The sequence below is a fragment of the Equus caballus genome, unplaced genomic scaffold, assembly GCF_041296265.1.
Source record: "Equus caballus isolate H_3958 breed thoroughbred unplaced genomic scaffold, TB-T2T haplotype1-0000016, whole genome shotgun sequence".
Classification (NCBI taxonomy): Eukaryota; Metazoa; Chordata; class Mammalia; order Perissodactyla; family Equidae; genus Equus; species Equus caballus.
The window spans coordinates 8602329-8613865 of NW_027222391.1; the positions used below are offsets into that span (position 1 = coordinate 8602329).

Consider the following 11537-nt stretch of genomic DNA (forward strand, 5'->3'; position numbering starts at 1 on the left):
CCTATTACCCATGCTTGCCAGAAGTGACTGATCAGGTTTACTCTAGCCACAGAGGTCTCCAGAGAGAACCATCACCTAATGCAGAGGAAGTATGGTTTGTAGATAGGAGCAGCTTCATGAGTAATGGACAAGGAGGCGCAGGTTATGCAGTAGCGTCTCTGCATGCGACCATAGAAGCCAAGGGGCTAACGCCTGTCACCTCAGGTCAAAAGGCAGAAATAATTGCATCAATCAGAGCATTGGGATTTGGAAAAGAAAAAACAATAACAATATACACAGACTCTAAGTATGTTTCCTCTGTAATTCATGCTCATGGAGTCATTTCGAAAGAAAGAGGACTTCATAACAGCAGCAGTAAAAGAAATTAAACATGGGCCAGAGATCCTTAAACTTCTAGAAGTGGGACAAGGCCCCAAGGAAGTAGTTGTGGGCCATTTTAAGGCCATCAAAGTGAGGAATTAGAGGCCATAAAAGGGAATAATTTGGCAGACGTGGCTGCAAAAAGGGCTGCTATATCAGCAGAGTTTCTCCAGTTACCTTTAATTCCTTCTCTATCCTTCTATGAATTTACGCCAGTGTATTCACCGGATGAAGTAAGGGAAGCCACTATACAGGGTTACCAGTGGTCCCCAATAGCCAAGGGCTGGATGATAAACCAATGAGGGAAGATTCAAGTCCCCAAACAACTACTTAAGTGTGCTCATGATTCTATGCATAATGGGCAACAGACCTTGTATACCTCTCTCTGATGAAGGTCATAAGCACCCCAGGTATAAAATAACTTATTGAAAAAAATAACTGGACAATGTGTTTATTGCCAGAGGAATGATTAATGTACAAATCAGACCTCCTGTACCTCCCCTGGTGAAAGCAACTCAAATTTAGGCAACTTAACCGAGGGAAGACTGTCAAGTTGATTTTACTGATATGCCCATGGACCCTGGAGGGTTAAAATACCTCTTGGTGTTTGTGGATACATTTACTGGATGGATTGAAGCCTTCCCTTGCGGGTCAGAAATGGTAAAGGGGGTAAGAAAGGTGTTGTTAAAAGAGATGATTCACCATTTGGAGTTGTCTAGATCAATCCAGAGTGATAATGGGTCAGGCTTTATGTCAGAGATCACCTCTGAAATACTCAGAGTTTTAAAAATCAAATGGAGGCTACATAGTGCCTGGAGACCACAATCGTCTGGAAAAACTGAGTGGGCCAAACTTTAAAAAAACACCTTGAATAACCTGTGCCAAGAGATGCAGGAAGATTGGCTAAAATTATTGCCAATAGCCTTCATTCAGATAAAGGCAGCCCCAAAAGGCAAACTGAAGTTTAGGCTCTTGGAAATGCCCTATGCCAGGCCTTCTAAAGACTCACATTCACTCACAAACCCAGACCCAGGCTATCAAACACGTAAATAATCTGAAGCAGGTGGCAGAAGCACTCAATAAATATGGAAATTTCCGTCTTTCCTTACCTACAGAGTTCAAGCTCCACTCATATGAGCCTGGATATTGGGTCTATCTTAAAACTTGGAAAAGTAGTTTGCCCCCTGATCAGCTAAATCCTAGTTGGGTAGTGTCTCACTTGGTGTTACTAACCACTCACTTTTACATAAAATTAGGAGTCACTGCTTGTATCCATCACACATGGGTAAAAAAGGCTCCCACAGCTGAACATCAAAAGACATCATTGCATAAGATTGATGACCTTGAGTTTTCCTGTGAACTACTCTCTGATTTGAAGCTCTTGTTTTGTTGACACCACAAAGTTAAGTAAATCCCAAGGACCTATGAATCTCTGAATGACTGTCTATCCATCCCAGTATCTGCCCTGGATCCTAACCCTCCCCATATCATTTCAGCATGGTAGGCTTACAAGGAGGCTGTATGTTCCTGGGCAGCAAGGCTAGGTCCAGCAGAGAAGTATGGGAAACCCTGTAACTAGATTATAAAAGGGATGGTGGAATCTGGACAGTGGGGTAAGTACATTCAGATCCTAAATATATACAGGTTCATAACTGTACCACCTTAGCACCTCCACAAATCAAAAGAGGAAAGAACAAGAGGGAAGCAGGGCTCCTTAGTGCTGGGGTAATCTCCCTGACTGAGTCACTAGTGGCTTCAGCAGGAGGCATCATTTATAATGCAGCCACTATCAAAGAAGTCACTGCCATGTTGGCCATGGTAGCCAATGAATCAAGCCTGGATTTGAAGGTGATAGAACTGCCTTCGATTATCTTTTAACAGAAGAGAAATGAGTCTGGGCCTTAGCTAATGTGTCTTTCTCTCTCTGTGTTAATAGTAGTGGCGCTATAGAAGAGAGTAAAACTGGGTTATTGGAGAAATCCACATGGCTAACAGAAAGAAGCCAGCCAGACTTCCTTCTTTTATGCCCCTTAATAGCTATTCTTCTTTTCTTTCCCTTTGGACTCTGCATATTTAATTCTCATACAGTTTGTGGCTAAAAACATTGAAGCTATACAATTACAGAGGGTTGTTACACAAGAATGCAAACAACTTGAGGCTATACCTGGTGAGGAATACTTCTGTCCTCTATCAGTCCGTGTGACAATGCCCATGCTCAGCAGGAAGCAGTCACAGAAGATGGACGTTTGCCTCATGCCTCTTAAGATGGAGGAACAGGATAAAACCAGAGGAGGGATGTTGTCACTGACTAACTGCTCCAAGTAACTCAAAGGAGGAAGTGCTTAATTGTTTCCAAAAATTGTTTCTTCAGTTATGTTAAGAGATACAATCACCTGCTCTGAATGGATCCAAACGTCTCTGCAAGAGTGACACCTGCACAGAGGGGCTGAGAAGTGCCCAAGTGTTACCCTGTTTAATTTTAATGTTAAGATCTCTACCTTAGGAGGCACTTAAGCCTTATTACCATAACATGTGATGCATGTGGAATGATGTTTTCAAACTGCATCTGTGCAAGTGAATAACCACCTCTACATGTAATGGTGAAACTTCCCTTTTGGATATTCATCCTCCATCTGAAATAAAAGGCCCCTGCTTTCCCTTGCTCAGGGAGCCATGGCTTAGGAAAAAATTTCCTGTGGGCTCCTTATTTGCTGCAAATAAATTTTACTTTGTGTGACTACTTCTGGAGAAAGCTTTGATTTCAACTCACCAAGAAGCAGACCCGCTTTTGCTTGGTAACAGAAGTAGTAAGGCATCTTGGTGCCTCTATTCTGGAATCTATTTAACTCCCACCACGTTTTGTTTGTCAAACAAGTCACAATTCCACTTTAATGTATCTATCACTGTGTTCCTTATGGAAACATAAGCCTTCTAAACCACTAGAGCTCATAGTTTCACCTTCATAAAGCAGAGTTTTAGCTGGTAGATCACTAAGGATAATTGTAGAATAGCCACTCTTATTTCCACTTTGGACCCATAAATTACAGGAGAAACAGCAATGTATACTGGTTTCAGACCTACAGCATCTAACACATTGTGGAGGCAATCATTCCATCACTCTAAAATAATACCAACAGAGACTGTCCTATAACTGAGTTTTAAATAGGCTATTCCAATATTCCAGGCACACTTTTTGAATTTCTGAATACTAGATCTTTCACCACTGTTTTTCAGGAACCCCCCAAGGCAGTACTGTAGTGTTGCAAATGTCCACGTTGTGTGGTGCCAGCATATCACACAGAATCATCTGAGAATAAGGCCCTGGTGCTTTCTTCCACATTCAGGTTGTTCATAGGGAATACCTCACGACAAGTTCACGCTTTCACAGAGAAAGCCATGCAATCAAAGTATGGACCATGGACAACTGGATCACTTGCTCATGCAATTTACCTGTGTCTTCAGGAACAGGAGTACTGTTGACTGCAGTGCATGCCTCCCATTCTGGATTGGTGAGCTACACAATATGAAGTGTGTGATGGGAAGTGTAGGTTGCATAGTAACTTGGTAGCTTATTGTCACTCAGTCTCTGTTAGGGTCCATTAAAAAGTTAGAATCTGTTTCTCAAAAGGTGAATAGTTATCTGCAGAAGAAGTTATTGCTTTGCTTTAAAATTCAAAGGTCTGATCTGTAATTCACCACAGGGGCTTATCCAAAGTTCTGAAGAATCTTTATCTGCAAATACACTTCAAGGATGATCATATATGCTGTGTCATATGGCCCAAATAACACAGCAGCTGGCGTGACAGACTGGAATTCTTGGAATTTTCTCTTGTTTTGGGATCCACTAAAAATGGACAACTTTTGGGGTAACTTTGTAAATAGGTTGGAGTAACTTGCCTAAATGTGGTATACGCTGCCCACAAAATCAAAAAAGCCCCACTGAATTTTATGGTTGATGAGGCAGGATTGGAGAAACACTGCCTTGCCTCAGTTTTATTTTAATTCCAAATGGATTTTAATTAGGAGCAAATAAGTCCTGGTAGTCAATTTCAAGATGCAATTTTTTTGTGTAATTTCAAGGAAATTTGAGTCATTAAAAATGGTGTAGGAGACTTTGCATTGGCCTTAATTACTTGTTTTGATGCTTCTGAGGAGTAAGTTGGTAGTGACTTTGGGAGTTTGAGTCTCTAGGAGTACTGAGTTAGATGTAGAAGCCTTGGGGCTCCAGTTGCACTCAGTCTACAGAGAAGCAGGAGAGTGGTGGCCTGTATCTGTGGAGCAGGTGAGTTTAATCGAGTTTACTACAAAGCAGGTAAAATATTCTTTTCCTGATATGGTAACTCTCATGATCTTTTTTTTGTGTGTGTGTTGAGTCACTGTAAATGCTATCCAATTCTGAGTCCAATAATATTAAAGAAAGGAGTTAGTCATGGAAATATTTGGCTTCAAATCCATTGACAAACATTTCACAAGGAAAAGAATAAACTTCCACTTGAAAATGGATATTGTATTATCTTTATATGCACCTTAAATTAGTGTATAAACATTCACAAGAATTGTTACAGGCTCTTAACATCAGCCCTGATATCAGTTCCCCCACATTGAAGCCAGCATATATAGGGTTAAAACTAAAACCCACCACCCCCTTTCCTGCTTCTCTAGCTCCACTCACATGTAAATACCTGTTTCTTTAAACTTGGACTCCTTGAGCTTTACAACTAAATGGGAGTTACAAATTGTTAAAAGCCCAGGTGGCCTGGTGTTGGAGGCACACTAAAGTTCAGCTTATCATGTGTCCTTGAAGTTTGCCAGGAAAGCCCCTGTCTCAAGAATATCAAGGGGTGGAGGCTTCCCAGACCTCAACTCCTGGACTCCAGACTCCCAGCACTTGAACCTGCTTCAAACAGGAAGAGGAGACCAGAGACAACAGCAAAGGATGCCCACCTGCCATCCTCCTATCTCACCGCACCGCCCCCCCAACTGCCTTGCTGCAAGCAGTCTCTCAAGGCCAAAGACAGGCTGGTGGAAAAGCACCCAGCTGCACAGGCTACATGTTCCCCCTCCCCTACACAAAACCCCAAATAAAAATACCTACCCATTCCTCATAGGGGAGCTAGCAATTTTTGAGGCATGAGTCCTTTCTTAGCTCCCTGTGCCTGGCATAGTAAAAACCTTTCCTCTCCACTCAAGACTCTGTTCTCGTTATTTGGGTTGGCATCGGGTTCAGAGACCAAACTTTTGGTTACAGGATGAGAATTAATTATTTCTGACAGAATTCTTACCTTGTAAATCTTGATCCCTTTAAGAGATGTCCGTATGATGTCTGGGCTGTAATAGAAGTTAACCCACAGACCATAAACTCTAATAAAGTGCACACTACACTCTGGGGTACAGAGGAGCCGCTGGATTCCTCAGCCCTTCAGCAGCCAAGCTATTCAATGAAAGAAGTAAACTTTAGTGAACAAAAGGTGCTAAAATGGGATTGATATATTTTTTCTTGATTTTTCTAATATATTCTACTTTATCCTTAGAGTTTAAATATATCCTCTTGAAAATTTTAGTTGATTTGTGTATATGGGCAAAAAATAGTAACAATATATATTGTTCTCTTGGGCAAGTGTTTCACATTTTTTCACTGACTTTTACACTAGTTTAAGCATTTATGTGCAAGCATTCTCTATAAGTTATGTGAATGTTACACTACTAGCTAATGTGTGGATGTGCACACTATAATATGGTAAGTGTTTTTTATGAAAACACAAATTGCAATGGAAATGGAAAGACATTTCAGAGACTCAGCTTGGTTTGGTATATCCATAGCAGTTATCTGCATGGGGTATATTCTAGATGGAGGAAACTACGACAAATAACTCAACTCATGTTATTTCGTCTACCACAGAAAGTCATAATGTCTTTGTCACTCCCATCCATGAATCTTCTCTTTAACAGAACAGCTCTCTTCCCCCACCCCCTCCCTTCAAAGGCATTGTGGTGATGTTTGCAAGAACTCTGAGTGTGGAGACAAACTTTCTCCTCTTGGGTTTCACAATTGCCCAGAACTTCAGATTCCTCTCTTCCTCGTGTTTCTGATCATGTACATTATCACTGCAGTAGGAAATTTTGGGATGATAGTACTCATCCAGATAAACCCAAACTTTCACACTCCCATGTATTTTTTCCTTAGTAACCTCTCTCTGGTAGATTTTTGTTACTCTTCCATCATTACTACCAAGCTGCTTGAGAACTTGGTCATGTCCAATAAAAGCATCTTCTACTCCAGCTGCATGTTGTAGTTTTTCCTGTCCTATGCTGTGGTGGTGACTGAGTCCGTCTTTCTGGCAGTGGTGGCCTGTGGCCACTTTGTGACCATCTATAATCCTCTGCTTTATACAGTGGCCATGTCACAGAGGTTCTGTGTCCTCCTGGTGGCTGGGTCATATTGCTGGGGTATGTTTTGCACCTTGGTACTCCTTTGCTATGCTCTCCAATTAAATTTTTCTGAATGTAGCATAAGCAACCACTTTTTCTGTGAGTATACTGCTCTCATCGCAGTCTTGAGCTCCAATATACACATTACTCAACTATTGCTCTTTGGCTTTTCCACCTTCAATGAAGTGAGTACACCACTGATCATCCTTGCTTCCTATGATTTTATTTTTATAAACTAAACATCCATTCTTCCAAGGGGTATCACAAAGCCTTCTCCCCCATGCCTCCCACCAGACCACCATCACCATCTTCCATGGGACCATCCTTTCCCTATATTTTGTCCAACTCCGAAAACTCTTGTCAAATTGTCAATGAGGCCTCTGTGTTATATACACTTCTCAATCCCATGCTGAATCTCCTGATCTACAGCCTGAGGAATAAAGATGTGAAAGATGCCTTCTGGAAATTAATAGACAGAAACATCCCCTTTCACTGAACCAAACTCAAAAGATGTTCCCAATCCCAAGAAAAACAGGAACAGAGACTTCTAAAGCCTATTCCATAGGTTTGCATGAGGCCTTTATAGGAGGCTGTGATGTGAAGGTGTCATGAAGAGGTAAACTCAAATCCCTTGCAGCTGGTTGTGTCCTGTCCCTGAAGCCTCGTGTCTTTGTTGGGAGATGCAGATACATATGCCGTGTGATTAAAGGGATGGTTCTTTTCTTCATTCCTTGGTTGCTGTGAATTATATGAAAGCACAGTCTTGGGCTTTCACTCAGCTTATATTGAAAAACACACTGGGTGAGGACAGTTACACCTATTGTGTAGATGATGACACAGAGGTTCAAGGAACTAGCCTAGAAATGACTGAAATGATGATTTAAGACAGGAACTCAACTCTAGTGACTCTAAATCTAGAGCCCTTTCACTATAGCTCCTCTGAGGCTGTTAGTCCGAGAGGTCACAGGAATTAGCTGTAACCTTTGGAAAGGACAATCTCTGGAGTAATTTCAATATTCATAGATTATGCTTGAATATTATTACTCAGAAGGTTGCATCCCAATATTACCAGGTCTGGAAATCTCTACCAGAGTATTCTAGTCTGGTTCATATGTATCAGGACCAGGGTGAATGTAATATACATTTTATCTGGGAATATTGAGCAATCATATTTCAAGATTTCTCTTCCAATGTTTATATGGATGACTAAACAAGCACAGACGACCAATAACAAACACCCTAAAAATTAAAACAAGTTATAGTGGGAAGGGCAACCTTATAAAATTTAAAATAAATTTAAATTTCTTATTATTAAAACAGCGGCTTTTGGGACAAGTAGATAGTCATATGAGAAAGAAGACAAAATTAGTTCTCTTCCCTATGTCACACACCAAAAGAGAGTTCTAAAAGCAAGTTTAAAAGTTAGATTATACGAATATATAAAGCTTCCTGGAAAAAAAAAACATGAAAAATTAAAAGACAAATGAAAAGCTGAGAAAAAGTCAATGCTAATGTCACATATAGTAGCAGAGAAAATGAAAATCCTATAGAAAAATACACATAAAATGCAATTAAATAGTCTATATAAAGGAATACAAATAGCCCTTAAACTTATGCAGAGTTGTTCATCTCGACTCAAAATAACAAAGATACAAATGAAAACTGCCCTGAGGTATTATTTCTCATCTGTGAAAATGACAGAAATACAAAAGTCTAATGATATATCCAGAAAGTGAATCTGCAGGGATACAGATATTTTTATACAATGGAGGTAGGAAAGCAACATGTTGCATGTGATTTGAACTACTAGCAAAATTACATGTGCATTTATCTCTTTCAAACAATTACAGTTCTAAGAATCTATCCCAAAGATATAGTAGCAAAAAATATATAAATCACTTATTCCCAAGCATTATTTGCAATAACAGTAGACTGGATTAAATCCAACGTGAAGGTTATTGATTAAATTACGAGTCACAATAGAGAAGTACACAGCTGTGAAAATGGAAAGAGAAAGGTTTGTATATTTTTCTACAGTGTGCTCTCCAGAGAATTTTCTTAAGTGAATAAAGACAAGATGCAGAAAGGTTTTCATAGTATGATAAGTTGTGTAATAGAAGAGGGAAAGGTAAAGCAAAAACTAATAAAGATGGAAGAGATGAAAGAAAACTTTAGGAGTGTGTATTATAGTTCTGATTTTGGAAAATGTAGTACTTTACATAGTTTAAAAAATATATTCGTATGTCAAAAAGTAAAACAAAATCTCTAAAATTTGAAAACAAAAACAAATGAATGGTATGTGCTGAAACAGCACCTCACTATGGTCTTGTCCAACCTCCCTATTTAAAATGGAACCTTCAATTGTATATTTTTTGCATTTATATTTACTGGAAAATAATTACATACTTATTTTTTTTTGTATCCTCCATTAAATATAAATGTGCTGACAAAGAGACATTCTTAATCTTTCTCCCCAATATGCAAGGTTGTAACTAGCTCAGGGTAAACCTGTAATAAATATTGAATGAATGAATGAATAAGCGAGTAATTATGTATCCTCACTACACACTTGACCTTCTTTCCCTGGTTTCTGACTCAAGAGAGGACATTCAGCAGAGTAGGCATTTGTTTTGGTTTGTTTTATTATATTTTGATTGCTGAGTTTGAATAATCACTTCTAAAACATCCTTATCATTCTTTTTGATCTCTTTCCTCTCTGCATTCAAGTTCCTCATGGTTGTGGTAAGTTTGACTCTATTCCCAGTTCCTTGGAAGGTCATATTTTTCACTCAGTAAAGATTCATGGCACACCTACTTTATGCTGTTTACTGATCTAGGATCTTGGAATATATCAGTGAACAGAGCAATGAAAAACCTCTGCTTTCCTGGAACTTTTATTATAGCAAGGGAAACAAATAATGTATAATAAATGCAATAAATACAGACTAAAAATATATTTGAACCATGTTAAGTGCTTTAAACAGTAACTTGAGTAGTTGTGTAGCCCCTGTAGAGTATTAATATATTCATGGAAGTTTTCAGCAAAAAGGTACATTTGAACAAAAATTCAAGGGGAATAATTCCAGGGTAGAGAAAATACTAGTAGAAAAGACCATAAGGAAGGAGTGTGTGAGAATTTTTGAGAAACAAAGCAAAGAACAAAGTAAGGAGGTCAGACTAGCTGGACAAAGTAGAGGGGAGAAAGAGTAAAAGATAGGACATAGATTTAAAAGGGGACTAGATTGTTTTCTCAGGTTAATATTTAACTTTGTGAATCTTTCTGCTTTAAGTCTCAATGAATTGTGATGACCCAAAAGATGGATCTTCACACTTCTCCAATATGGTGAAAGTAGATAGTATGGAGGCAGATGGTTATTCCTGGCATATAGTAGTCACTCAATTAATATTTGATAGTGATGACTCTTATAAATGCATGATTTTGATAATTGTGAGAAAGTATGCAAGTGATAAGGGGGCTGAGGAAAGTGGTCTTAAAATATGAACTTTCATAAGAAATGTCCCTCATACTGCTCCAGGTTTTCTAGTACACAAGAATTACATCAGAGAAAGGTGATTAATTTTAATTGTTTATTCCATGACCTCAAGAGAATGAGGTGATAAGTGGTCTATAGGGTTCACATCCCAAAGGTAGTGACTGTAGCTATTAGAACACGTGCATCACTCCCAATCCAGAGAGGCCCTCCCTTTGCCATCAGCAGGTTTGTTTTAAGATTCTAGACACAGATTGGTTTCAGTTTGAAAGTGGGGTATGTAGAAAACAACATGAAGGGGGAAGTGACCCTTTAGATCTAGACAGGTCTTGAAAAATATCTAATCCTTTCAAAAGTTACATATCTGAACATGCAAGGAAGAAGACAGGCACTTATTCTACAAAGCTCTGTGTTCCAGGACCTGGCTCAGCCGAGCTCCTCAGCAGCCCTGTGAACAACAGGTGCTGGGGAAGAGGAAGAGAAGAGCTCTAAGAATTTGGAGGAATGTGTGTTGTTCTGCTTCTATAAATTTTTGGAAGAGGAGTCAATGTAGAATGGACAAATAGATAAATCAAAAAACAAGTAGAGATTGAATAGACTCTCTAGTGAAAATAATTAAAAGGTACCAGCTTTAATTAAGATTATAAAACAGGAAACACGTGTCCTCTGAGAGCAAAAGTTACAACAAAATGAGGGAAAACTTGTAGGGAAGATTTCAGCTGCTGTCTTTCCATGGCTCAAAGATATTGAAATTTTTACCAGCAATTGAATAATAGCATTTGGTATATAAGGGCCTAGACATTAAATATAATATTAATTTAAAATTAATTCTTAAATGCCTTAGATAAATTAGAAATTGTATTGAAAAAACTGTGATAATTAGAATGTCTGGCTTTGCACTGGATTATCTTTTGAGCTTGCCTTTAACACTCAAATTTAGTAGTATAGGAACAGATAAGGTCCTCATGTCTCACTTTTGTGTATGGTCTGACACTCTTATTGATGAACCATCTGAAACACTTTTCTTGGGCTGTAGGACCAGAGATGGCCCCATCAGAAATCACAGAGAAAGAGTCTTCCAGTATGGTAGGATCTTAGAAGTGTGGACAAACAATTAGAAAAATATAATTTTTTGTATGACTATTTTCTTGCAAAATGTCTTCAGAGTGTGGTACTACCTCCAAATTACAGTCCTGCTCCCTCACAGGTAATATAGGAAAGAATGAATATCCTATGTATCTTGACGGGAGAGAGGAG

General features: G+C 39.0%; 1 pseudogene; it reads left to right on the forward strand.

Moving 5' to 3' along the window:
• The first annotated feature begins 312 nt into the window (after positions 1–312).
• On the forward strand, positions 313–7285 carry LOC138922861 (olfactory receptor 5D14-like; annotated as a pseudogene).
• Positions 7286–11537: the final 4252 nt, after the last annotated feature.